The sequence below is a fragment of the Anser anser genome (assembly GCF_964211835.1).
Source record: "Anser anser genome assembly, chromosome: 29".
Taxonomy (NCBI): Eukaryota; Metazoa; Chordata; class Aves; order Anseriformes; family Anatidae; genus Anser; species Anser anser.
In genome coordinates this window covers 1,107,501-1,120,484 of record NC_139750.1, presented here as the reverse complement: position 1 = coordinate 1,120,484, position 12,984 = coordinate 1,107,501, and the positions used below count along the sequence as shown (strand labels likewise).

General features: G+C 59.3%; 1 pseudogene across 1 annotated transcript; it reads left to right on the top strand.

The window, feature by feature from the left end:
* Positions 1-1,021: 1,021 nt before the first annotated feature.
* On the top strand, positions 1,022-10,318 carry LOC310887745 (antigen WC1.1-like; annotated as a pseudogene). Its single transcript has 11 exons — positions 1,022-1,088; positions 2,043-2,357; positions 4,138-4,452; positions 4,561-4,887; positions 4,969-5,283; positions 5,409-5,723; positions 5,962-6,270; positions 6,926-7,066; positions 7,726-7,821; positions 8,534-8,686; positions 10,266-10,318. The product of its transcript is annotated as an antigen WC1.1-like (transcript).
* Positions 10,319-12,984: the final 2,666 nt, after the last annotated feature.

Below are 12,984 nucleotides of genomic sequence, written 5' to 3'. Positions count from 1 at the left end.
TAATAATATATAATGTAATAATATATAAGATGATAATATATAATATTTATATATATATTTATAAACTGTATATATATTTAAAAATGTTATATATATATATGTATATGTAAAATAAACGACGTCTGAGAGCATTGCACAAAGACTTACTGGACTCTGCCAGGCTTGGTGCTGTGAGGAGGCTGGGAGGCAGCGCAGGGCCAGGCCTGGGCACGGGGCCAGGAGGAAACCACCGCCTTCCTGCCCGGGCGCCATGTCACGTGGGCTGCGGTTTGTGCACCTGCAGTGGCAGGCAGGCTCCAGCTCCCGACCCGCCGCGGGGAATAACGGCCCCTGGGTGACACGCTGAGAGCCAGGGAGACGCCTGAGGCTCTGGGCTGCAGCTCTGCTGCCAGGGCAGGCCCTGGACCAGCTCTGGCTGCTGCCAGGACCCCACAGGAGGCTCCCTGGGGAGGGACGGGCCAGCCAGCGCTCCCGGCATGGGGCTCGGGCCCTGCCCAAGGGCCTTTCCCAGCTGCTGCTGCCAGCACAGCGGGGGCTGTAGCAGGGGCAGGGGCTGGGCCCTTCCCAGCCTGACACAGCCCCGCTGCAGGCCCAGCCCCGTGGATCCCATGGCGCAGGGACGGCCGGACAATCGCACCTTGGGCTCTTGGACGCTACAGCTCAGGAGATGCTCCGTGCTCCCGGTCCCCACAGCGGGCTGCAAGGGGTGTCAGACCCATCTGCCCCCACACCCAGCCCTACCCCACGATGATCTCCCACCGCAGTGACGTGAGACCCGCAGCGGAGCCGTCCCTCATATATGGTCATGAAGAGCGCTGGAGAAGTTCATTGGAGAGCTGGGCTGCGTCGGAGGGGAGATAAGTGCCGATAACGTCTAAAAAGGTGCCTGCTGCTTCGATTGGCTCCTCCTGCAGCTGGGACAGCATCTGCACAGATATATTGCTCCCTCATCACCCCCATTGCCTTGTGGGTCCGAGGAGCTCCAGCAGCAGGGCCGTGCTGTGAGGGCAGGAGCCTCAGGATGGGGACAGAGGGACTCCTGTCCCCTTGGGTGCTGTGGCTGCTCCTCTGGGTGCAGCTTTGCAGAGGTAAGTGTCAGCTGCTTTTTTCAACAGCCTGGGGTTAGTGGGCAGCACTGGGGTCATTGGGATCCCCCTGGGAGTGGGGTTGCTTTCCAGGCACCAGTGAAATGAGGGGTAGAAGGTTCTCAGTCCCTCAGCCCTGTGCTTTAATCTGTGCCTGTCTTTGTGGGAGAGAGTAATCCATTTCCACAGCTCCCATGTTTTTGGTAGCCCATGCCTTGCTTCATTTCTAGATATCTTTTCCTTGGGTACCCTTTTGGGACCCCTTGTTCCCCAGCACCATGCCTCTGGATCTGGAGGAGGCCCAGACAGTGAGTGGCCCTCAGTTATCTCCAGGGTACAGCCACTGCCTGGTGTGCCCCAGAGGGGCTGTGTGCTCTTCCCTGCCCCTGGGATCTGGGGAAACCCTGACTCCAGGAGGACAGGTTGTGCCCCATTAACAGAAGAGGACTGGGGCGTCTGCACCCATAGGTGGTAGAGAAGTGTCCTTCTTAGGGGCCCTGGGTCTGACAGCAGGGACGGGGAAGGGACATGGGTTGTTGGTATCCTTGTGATCAGCTCGGACAGTGGGTCTGGGAGATGCCTGTGGCAGACAACGGACAATGGAAGCTGCTCAAGGGCATGGGGCTGTTTGGGGGACACTGGGATGGGGAGGAGTGGGAGCCCTGTGCAGGGCTGGGGGCTGTGTGGGGGTGGGCATGGGCAGGGACAGGGGGCCACTGGGGTGGGAGGAGGTGTTGAGGGCTGTGGGGCAGCAAATAGCCCAGGAAGGCTGGAGCAGGGTACCCTCAGCCCAACATAGCCCATGGGGAGAGGAGGGACCCCCACTGCCCCAGTGACAGCCCGTGGGGACAGGGCTCCCACCCTGGGAACAGTGACTCTCCCTGGGCAGGGGGCACTCCCAGACCCAAGTTGTGGGGCTCGAAGCTCTCCTGACCCTTCCCCTGTTGGTGTTTGAAGGGGCTGCAGAGGTGAGGCTGGTGGATGGTGGCAGGCGCTGTGCTGGGAGAGTGGAGGTGAAACTCGAGGGCCAGTGGGGGACCGTGTGCCATTACTACTGGGACATGTCCGATGCTGCAGTGGTTTGTAGGCAGCTGGGCTGTGGGGTTGCTCTTGAAGCTCCTCAGTATGGATACTTTGGGCCAGGATCTGGCCCCATTTGGATGGATGATGTTGAATGTCATGGCATCGAGTCTGCCCTGTCTGACTGCACATACGCAGAATGGGGTCAAACAAACTGCGATCACAGGCTGGACGCTGGAGTGACATGTTCAGGTAAGGACTGAACTTGTTCTCTACTTCTGGGACCAGGACACTTCTAAGGGACCTGGCTGTGACCTCAGGAAGCAACAAGTGGACACCGGAACATGGCTCTGTGTGTCAAGTTGCACTCTGAGCTGGCTCTGTCACTGCTGGTGTCCCTTGTCCCTGGGGAAAGCCCAGTGGGAGCGCACCCAGCCTGGCCCTGAAGCTGGAGCAGCCAACCCTGGGGAGGTGCCCGGGGCTGGGAGAGGAAAGCTCCCACCCTTCCCCATTGTGCTGGCTGGTTCCCATCTTTCTCCTCCCATTCGCCCAGGCCCTGTCTGGCAGGCTGGTCCCTATGCCAGGGGAATCTAGAGCAACTGCCCCAGCCACCAGCAGCCTCAGGGAAGGGCGTGCAATGACCCAGGACCTTTGGGTTGTACCCCCAGCAGACAAGAGAACCTCGGCCAAAGCAGGGGGGCTGCTCAGAGGGCAGGAGCACTGGGCTTGAGCAGAGGAGCAGGGTGGCAAGTGGCACCTTGTTCCTGTCCCAGGGTCACCCCATGAGAGCCAGCCCCTGGAGACATGGCCCCTCCAGGCAGTGCCAACACATTGCCCAGTGTCTCCTGCCTGCCCTGTGATCCTGGGGCTGTGCCAGCACCTCCTGGCTCTCCTCGGTGCCTGCCCCTGCACCGGGAGCTCGTGTGAGCCCAGGGCTGCTCTCTGCCTGCTCTCCTGCCCTCTGCCCAGCTGGTGGCTGGGGACGTGCATGCCTGGCACCACACGTTGTCCCTGCCTGAGGACCCCCTTTACCTGCTCCCCAGATGTGCCCCATCTAATAGCAGCTCCCCAAGAGCCCCAGCAGCCCCTGGGAACAGGGGGCTTTTCTGGCAGCTCCAAGGGGTTCCTCAGCCTGGCGTGAGCCCGGTGGGGCAGAGCAGGCTGCAGCAGCCCCCAGTGCCTGGGCCCATGTCCCTGGGCCCACGTGCTGCGGGTGCTGCAGTGCTGGGTCTGGGGCCGGGCAGCCCAGGGGCTCCGGGCAGCAGCAGTTTGTCTGAGCGGTGCCTGCGACTGGGGGCTTGGGAGAGAGGGCAGCCCATGGGTCCTGGGCTGGTTTCTGAGAAGCAGAAGGGCGGCCCTGAGCTGTTTGTGCCATCGACACCCACTGAGAGCTGCTGGGCTGGTCGTGAGGCTCTGCATGTGGCCACCTTAGGGATGAGGTGGGAGGTGGGCACAGAAGTGCCAGAGGGCTCTGGGAACTCACAGGTCTCCTTGGTTTATCCAGGATATGTCCAGCTGGTCAGAGGGAACAGCCCCTGCTCAGGAAGTGTGGAGGTCTATGACAGGGACCAGTGTAAAGCTGTCTGTGACTCGCAGTTTGGTGCCAAAGCTGCCGAGGTGGTCTGCAGGGAGCTGCAGTGTGGCACAGCCCTGTCAGTGCATGGGGCAGCTCACGTGGGAGAAGGGGCTGGTCCTGTCTGGGACAGAGAGCTGCAGTGTGTGGGGAATGAATCCGTCCTCTCCTTCTGCCCCACGGGAGCAGCCAGGGACCAGCCCTGCACCCACGGCAATGGCACCCATGTCACCTGCACACGTAAGGACTCAGGGTGGGATGGTGCCCACGGGGTCTGTGGTGGGGGCAGGGTGGGCACTGGGCTATGCTGGGTGGGGGACAGTTGGGGGGAGGTGGTGGTCTGCCGCCCTAAAAGAGTGCTGCACGAGGAGAAAGGCACGTTGTCCCATTGGCCTCTCCTGCAGCTCCTGTGGGAGCAAGAGCACAAATGTGGCCTCTCTCACCCTCCTTTGTCCCCAGAGTACACAGGGTTCAGGCTGCTGAACGGCAGCACAGCGTGTGCGGGCAGGGTGGAGGTCGAGGTGCTGGGGACGTGGGGGACCCTCTGTGCCTCCCACTGGGACCTCTCGGACGCCCACGTTCTCTGTCGGCACCTCGGCTGTGGCTTTGCTGAGTCCATTCCTGTAGGAGGGCATTTTGGGAGAGGAACCGGCCCCGTCTGGAGAGACTCGTTCCACTGTGACGGGACTGAAGCCCACCTGGGGCAGTGCCCGGTGACTGCCCTGGGGGCCTCACAGTGCTCCCACGAGAACGCTGCTGCTGTCATTTGCTCAGGTGAGTGCTGGGCAGTGCTGCAAAGTCCATTTGCCCCTCGTGTGTGACACGGCCACCCAGAGCTGGGGACCCCATGGCAGCGCCTGGCTGAATTTCTGCTCTCACCAGGCCCGGCTCGCCCCATGTCCCTGCGGCTGGTGGGTGGAGGGAGCCGGTGGGACAGGCGCGTGGAGGTCTTCTAGCACGGGACGTGGGGCCGAGTCCTGGATGAGCAGTGGGACATGCAGGAGGCCAGCGTGGTGTGCCGGCAGCTGCAGTGCGGAGAGGCAGAGGCAGCCTACATCCCTGTGAGGGCCGAGCGAGGGCTGGGCCCCGTGGGGCTGCACGGGGTGCGGTGCACAGGGCACGAGGCTGACCTGAGCCTCTGCAACACCTCCCTGCCTGAGAGCACAATGGCAGCAGGGATCATGGAGGACGTAGGGGTCGTGTGCCGGGGTGAGTGGTCCTGCATGTCCCCCAGGTGTGGGGCCAGGTGGGCAACCAGCCCCTGACGGCCGGGGCTTCTCCTCGCTGCAGGGAGCCGGCGGGTCCGGCTGGCGGACGGGGCCGGGCGCTGTGCCGGGAGAGTGGAGATCTACTACCAGGGGTGCTGGGGCACCGTCTGTGACGACGCCTGGGACTTGGCCGATGCCGCCATCGTTTGCCGCCAGCTGGGCTGCGGAGGGGCCCTGGAGGCAGCCGGCTCCGCTCGGTTCGGGGAGGGCTCCGGGCAGATCTGGCTGGACGGTGTCAACTGCTCCGGGGTCGAAGCTGTTCTCTGGGACTGCCCTGCTGAGGCCTGGGGGCAGCACGACTGCGGGCACAAGGAGGACGTGGGAGTCATCTGCTCAGGTCTGTGCTGGGAGCTGGGCTGGGAGCGGGGGCCTGGGAGGCTGGGGTGAGGGCAGAGCCAGTTAGGGCCAAGGCCATCAGTGGCTGATGTCCAAGGACATCGCTGGGGCCTTTCCTCCTTCCAGAGTTCATGGCCCTGAGGCTGGAGAACAGCGACGGCTGCTCCGGGCGCCTGCAGGTTTTCTACAACGGGATGTGGGGCAGTGTTTGCTCCAACTCGATGACTACCGAGACAGTGTCACTGGTGTGCAAGGAGCTGGGCTGTGGGGACAGAGGGCAGCTGGAAACAACCTCAAGCTATGCCAAGCTGTCTGGCACCGCATGGCTGGATTATGTGGAGTGTGGGAAGAGGAACAGCTCCTTCTGGCAGTGTCCCTCTACTCCCTGGCATCCGCAGTCGTGTTATGACCTCCGAGACGAGGCCCACATCACCTGCAATGGTAACTGCACGGGGACGTGTGAGCAGAGGTCATCCCTGCTCTCTCCTACATGACCCCCAAAGCAGTCCCTTCAGCCCAACTTCTCTTTTCTTTGGGACATGGACAGAAAGGCCGCAGGTGGCTGCATGCCCCAACTCCACAAGGTGCACAGGTAGGGAGCTGCCCCTGCATGTGCCCCCCTCACCTGGCAGGGCTGTCCCAGCTGTCCCAGTGCAATGGGAGTTTGCTGCCTCCCCAGACAGGGAGAAGATCCGCACCGTGGGAGGCAAGGACGGCTGCTCAGGAAGAGTGGAGGTCTGGCAGCGCGGCGCCTGGGGGACGCTGTGTGACAATACCTGGGACATGCGGGATGCCCAGGTGGCATGCAGGCAGCTGGGCTGTGGCCCCGCGGTCTATGCCCTGGGCCAGGCTGCCTTTGGAGAGGGGACGGGCCCCATCTGGCTGATGGAGTGCGGGGGAACGGAGCTGTCTCTGCAGGACTGCTGGGCCCAGCCAGGGGACAGCGGTGCCTGCCAGCATAAGGCAGATGCGGCTGTGCATTGCTCAGGTGAGCAGTGGGGCTGGGAGACATCGCTGGGGGCTTGGCAAGGAGCTCGCTTGGGTGTCTGCCCTGCTGGATCCTGGCATGGCCCAGCAAGGGTGTCCCTGCAGAGTGGGAGGCTGGTGGTGGGTGGGGAGCAGTCTCTGTGGGGCTGGATGTCCCCGCACATGCCCTGGGCTGCCTGCACTGTCCTGTGAGCGGCCCAGAACAGTGGTGCTGGGCCCTGTCCCTGCCACCCTGCCCAGCCCCGCAGAAGGGACAATTCAGGTGGCACATGTTGGGGCCGTCTGCCAGGGAGGCTGGCTGGTACCGCAGCCCCAGCCTCTCAGCCTGGCTCTCCTTCTCCTGCCCTGCAGCTGCACCCAGGACAGCAACACCCCCCCCAAGAGCAGGTAAGTTGTTCTTCCCCCGGGGCTGGGTCTGCCCATGGCCAGGCTGTGACCCACAGCCAGGGGAAGGGGCTCCCTGCTGGGCTCTGAGACTCCCAGGAAATTGAGGGAGCTGGGGGGAAGTCTGTGATGTACCCAGCAGGGTGGGAGCTGCTCCATCACCCAGCCCTGTCCCCCCAGCCCCTGCTGCCTCATGTGGTCAGGAGTGGCATGTCTCACTCCCAGCCTCTCCCTTGCCTGATGCTGCCCCTGCCATGTCCCTGCCCATGCAGATCCCCCCCGGGGCCCTCTGACCACCAACAGTGATAGACTCTTGGTGCCTGTCATCATCTGCATCATCCTGGGGGCCCTCCTCTGCCTGCTCCTGGCCCTCCTGGCTGGGCAGGTGCGAAGCGCCAGGGCTCAGCGCAGAGGTGGGTCCTTCCCCAGTCGTCCTGAGGGGGAAATACCTCCTGGAAGGGCTGGGTATGCTGGGGTGTTGGTATCCTGGGGCACAGAAACAGAGCTGTGTGCTGCCCCCTGCCCCATCTGCTGCCCCACTGAATGATAGACCATACGGCACCAGCAGCAAGGGATGGAGAGAGCCCGGATGAGTCCTGGGTGAAGGAGAGAAATGGGAGAGGTGGGCTGAGGGAGACGGGGACTGTGCACTGCTGGCAGTGCTCTGGGAGCACTGGCAGGAGGAGCGTGGGGCAGCAGAGTCCATGACTGTGGAGTCAGCCACCCCCCAACAGGGCACTGGCTGTGCTACTGATGCGTGGGGCAGAGATGGAGCAGCTCCATGGGGAGGGGAAATGCAGGAGCTGGTGCAGGGTCTGCACTGGGACGTGACCCAGGGAACAAAGCGGCACAAGGGCTGTCTCCAAAGGGATGGTGCAAGGCTGACGCTGCCCCAGACCATCTCCATGGGGATGCTGCCCTCCCCAGGGTTGTGGCCGCAGTACCAACAAAACACAGTGGGGCTGTGCTGTGGGGACAGCCCTGTGCTGGCCCAGGGAATGGGGCTGGGGGAGCCCAGTGGGGTCCCGTCCCTCTCTGCCCATCCCCAGACCAGCCCTGCCTCTGTCCCCAGGCTCCGCGAGAGCTGGGGAGCCCTTCTCTGAGGCTGTGTATGAGGAGATCGCTTACAGCCTGGCGTGGGAGAAGCAGCCGAGGTTCAGTCTCTCAGGTGGGTGCAGGTCCCTGCAGGGGCACATCTGCAGGGCCCTTTTTCCCTGCCCCAGACCAGGCCTGTGCCCTGCAGCTCCTGCTCATGGTCCCTGAAATGCTGGGGCTTTCATTTCTGTGGGAGAGCATCCAGGTGCTGGTCCCCACCGAGGAGCTTCCTCCCCACCAGCTCTGCCCATCCCAGAGGGGACAGCCCCTCTCTGCCTGGCCCTGCATCCTGGGGACAGCCAAGGGCTGAGCGAAGGGACTTTCCCAGGGCAGCTCTGGGAGCCCCTCTGAGAAGGGTTTGGCCCAGAGGAGCTGGGGATCTCCTCCCCATGCAGCCCCAGCTCTGTCGGTGCCCATCCCCAGCAGTGCTGACCACCAATCAGGGCAGCAGGGCTCACCCCACAGCACCCGCTGCAGCTCTCTGCAGGCTCCTTTTCAGAGGGGTCCCTGACCCAGCTGCAGCCCTACCCCAGGCACAGTGAGGAGGAGGATGGTCTGGGGCCAGACCCAGGGATTGGAGGGGGAATGAGAGGAAGGGCTCCATCTCTCCTGCCTGCAGACAGACAGACAGCAGTGCTGCTGAGTGCTATCATCAGAGCTGGAAGGATGAAGGCTCTGCTGTGGCCTGACAACAGCAGCGTGTCAGCCCTGTGTCCCCGCATACCCTCCCATCCTCTGCTCTGCACGACATCCCTTCTCACTGCCACCACCTACTCTCTTTTCAGATGTCCCTGTCCTGCCCGGAGGTGACCCAGCAGATGGCTATGACGATGCCGGGGAGGTTTCTGACCCTGGGGAGGATCCTGTCCCTGGGCAGGGGGACTGGGATGTGCCCGGGATTCCAGAGGAGGGAGAGGGGCCCAGGGATGCAGCCACAGGTGAGAGGGCAATGCAGCACTGCCACTTCCTTGGTGCCAACCCCAGCGCCAGGCAAGTCCATGTTGTATCGAGAGGCTGATCTCCTGGCACGGGGAACCTGTCCTGGGAGATTTCCTGGGGGCTGGGAGAATGGGCCGAATGTCTCAGAGCTGTCGAGGAGGAGGAAGGTGATGTACAGCCCCAAAGGGCTCCCCTCAGGACCAACCACAACAGCCTGCCTTGATGCTTACAGGGGGAAGCCTGCACTCCCAGAGAAGTACTGGGGCCCCTGGAGCTGAGGGAGACACCTCGTCCCCCTTCCCGGGAAGCATGGGCTATGACGATGCTGAAGAGGTGTCCCTGGCATGTCCCCACGAGGACACCCAGGATGTGTCACCAGAGCCCCATGCACAAGGGTCCCAGAGCCCCAGGCCAGCAGAGCCCAGCCCTGCCGAGCAGCTGGGTGCAGCCGGGAGGGAGGAGAGCTCAGTGCCACTGGGAGAGCCGTGAGCGCCAGGGAACGGTCCCCCTTTTCCAGCAGGCAGCAGACACACATGGGTATTTCCCCTCTTGATATTCCCCTGTTTTTATGCTGTGTGTTGGTATTTCCTCATATTAAAACCCTCTGGGGACTTTGTCTCAGATCCAGTGCTTCCCTACCCATGTTTCCGGGCATCTCCCTGAGGCTGATGGAGGGGAGCAGAGTTCAGTGATACATTGGTGGGGAAGGGGCACGTCTTCGGGCCAGCAAGATCATGGTCAGGTTGTGGGGCTGCCAGAGCCCCTGGTTCCTGGACACTATTCCTGGTGACAGAGACATTTCCATCCTGCCAGCCACAGGCAGTTTCCAGCAAAAGTGGCTCTCTGTGAAGCCCCATGATGCACTCAGTAGCAGCACCCACCTTCTGCTTCCTTTGGCACCCTTGGAGCCCAAGGATGCCTGCCCAGCACCCACGGGCTCAGAAAACTCTCCTGCAGGAGCTGAGTGGGCATAAAGGTTTTACCCTTGGGACAGACATGGCACTCAAACTGGCTCCCTGATCCTGCTGATGGATCCCCACACCCCTCCATCTCTTCCCCAGCAGGCTCCTCTGCTGCAGGCTGGAAGGTGCTTTTGGTAGTGGGGTGGTGGGCAGCAGGGGGTGCTGGATGATCTGGAACATCTACTTGATCCCTTTGTGTCAGCTGTCCTGGCTACGTTGGGGACACCTTCCACTAAATCAGGTTGCTCAAGGCTCCTTCAAACCTGGCCTTGAACGCTTTTAGGAATAGGACACCATCCCACAATTTCTCTGGATAACCTGTGCCAGTGCCTCACTAATCTCAAAGTAAAGAATTTCTTCCTAATATGTAATCTAAATCTACCCTCTTTTAGTTTAAAGCCATTCCCCTTTGTCCTATCACTACATTCCCTGAGAAAGAGTCCCTCCCCACCTGTCCTGTAAAACCCCTGTAGCTACTGGAAGGTTGCTGTAAGGTCTCCCCAGGGACAACGTCTCTGTTCCTCCCAGGTAGTCGTTAGTAGTCCTTGCTTCCATCTTCTGTAGGGTTCCTTGTTGCGTTTGAGTTTGACCAACATCTCCTTGACAATCCATGCAGGCCTCCTGGCCTTTTTGCCTGACTTCCTCTTTGCTGGGATGCATCACTCCTGAGCTTGGAGGAGGTGATCCTTGAAGATTAAGCAGCTTTCCTGGACCCCTCTTCCCTCCAGGGCTTTGTCCCATGGTACTCTATGAAGCAGATCCCTGAAGAGGATAAAATCTGCTCTCCTGATGCACAGGGTTGTGAGCTTACTGTGTTCCCTCCTTGCTGCCCTAAGCATCTTGAATGCCATCATTTCATGTTCACTGCAGCTGAGGCTGCCCTTGAGCTTCACATGCCCCACCAGCCTCTCCTTGTTGCTGAGAATGAGGTCCAGGATAGCACTGGCTAGTTCAGGGTAAATCACAGAATCACAGAATTGTAGGGGTTGGAAAGGACCTCGAGAGGTGATTGGGTCCTACTCCCCTGCTGAAGCAGGTTCCCTAGAACAAATTGCACAGGTAGACGTCCAGACGGGCCTTGAATATCTCCAGAGAAGGAAACTCCACAACCTCCCTGGGCAGCCTGTTCCAGTACTCTATCACCCTTACCGTGAAGAAGTTCTTTCGCGTGTTGGTGCAGAACTTCCTGTGCTCCATTTTGTGGCCATTGCGCCTCGTCCTGGCCCACAAAACCACTGAAAAGAGTTTGGCCATATCCCTTTGTCTCCCACACTTCAGATATTTATAAACATTGATAAGATCCTCTCTCAGTCTTATTTTCTCAAGGCTGAACAAACCCAGGTCTCTCAGCCTTTCCTCATAGATGAGATGCTCCAGGCCCCGTATCATCTTTGTGGCCCTCCACTGGACTCTTTCCAGGAGATCCCAGTCTTTTTTGTACCAGGGAGCCCAGAACTGGATACAGCACTCCAGGTGAGGCCTGACCAGGGCTGAGTAGAGGGGGAGGATCACCTTCCTTGACCTGCTGGCCACACTCCTTTTAATGCACCTCAGGATCCCATTGGCCTTATTGGCCAATGAAGTTCATCCAAATGAATTCCAAATGAACTGGGTCCAGACAGACCCAGTATAGTGGCTAAAAGCTTTGCAGTGGGAAAGGAGGGCTGAGGTGGAAAACCTGACCCTTCAGGGATGATAGGTCTGGAGCAAGGCAGTCGGTATCCCGGTCTCAGTCCAAGAAGATGTAAGGCAAGGACAGAAGACTTTAGATGCAGCCAGAGGAGCACAGCTGGAGCTGGGACTCAGAAAGCCTCAGCTCTTCTGAGACAGAGAGGTCTTGCCTTGCTGGAGGCTGAAGGGAGCAGAGAAATCCATATGTCCTTCCAGAGAGGATTCCTCTTTCCAACATGGGAGGTGCACAGAGGCCTCCTCTGGTAGCCAAGGGCATCAAGTGTCCATGACTCCTCCCAACACTGTTGGACTTCCACTGCAGGAGAAGCATTTCTTCTGCCTCTGCCCTAGCTGGAAAGGCAGGACAGGGAGACCCAGTGTTTGTGCTGCTGCTGCTAAGGACAAGAGATAGGCATTCCAGTCTATCTTGGGAGCCTCACACTGAAATGTAGGTGCACAGGGTCCATGTCCAAGCCTGATACATGAACTCCCTATCCTGGTGGTGATATTCAGGGAAGAGGAGCACTCTTATGTCACCACCCTGCAACGTAGTGCACAGCAGCTGTCCCAGTCCATGTCTTTTCTACCTCCTGGAGCCATTGCAATGGGGGACAGTCACCTTGAAGGCCTATGCCATGCTCTTCTGATCCATGCAGAGTTTTCAGATACCCAAAGGCATCAGAAATGATCACAGAAATCAATATCTAGGTTAACCCATCTACTTTTTTTCACAGACTCTTATCCACAGACTCATCCACATGGTACCTCTCCTCCAGCTGGACTCCACCTACCCACATCATTTCTTTACCAAGGAACCCTCAGTGGGCTGCATCAGCTCAGTACTTTGGAAACTTGGTTGTCCATGTTGCACCTGAGCCATTGTCCATGGTGAGGATGGAGAGAAGTTCCTTTCTACTTCATGCATCCCACCTGGTTGTCTCATCTGGAGAAATCTCAGCTGATGAGCTAGAGGCCTCAGAAAAATTTTGTCTCCCCACAAACTTCCGAGAAATATCTTCATCAGTCAGAGTGTTCATTGAGAAATGATCTTCATGGCTTGTGTTTGCTGAAAGTTGAGAATCAGACAGTCCTTAAATTGTGATCTCTGGTGGGCTACAGCCGCCCTGTATTCAATTCTCCTCTCCTCTCTGTTGAGGAAGGATGCAGCCAGATGGCATTGAGCAAACCAGGTTATTTGTAAGGAAGCGTCAGAGAGGTGATTCCCCCTCTACTCTGCTCTTGTGAGACCCCACCCTGCAGTACTGCATCTAGTTCTGGGCCCCACAGTGCAAGAAAGGCATACACCTGCCAGAGGGGCTACAGTAGAGGGCAATGACAGAAGAAATAGCCCTCCTACAAAGAAAGGCTGAGAATGTTGCTGTTGTTCTACCTGGAGAAGAGAAGGCTCCAGAGAGACTTTATTGATTCCTTTCAGTATTTCAAGGGAGCTTATGAGAAAGACAAACATTTATTTATTTATTTATTATCAGGGCCTATAGTGATGGGACAAGGGGTCATGATTTTGAACTGAAAGGCTGTAGATAAAGATTAGATATAAGGAAGGAAGATCTTAGGATGAGAGTAGTGTGGCACTGGAACAGGTTTCCCAGAGAAGTTGTGAATGCTCCATGTGTTGAAAGTTGGGATGGAATGGCCTTTCAGCA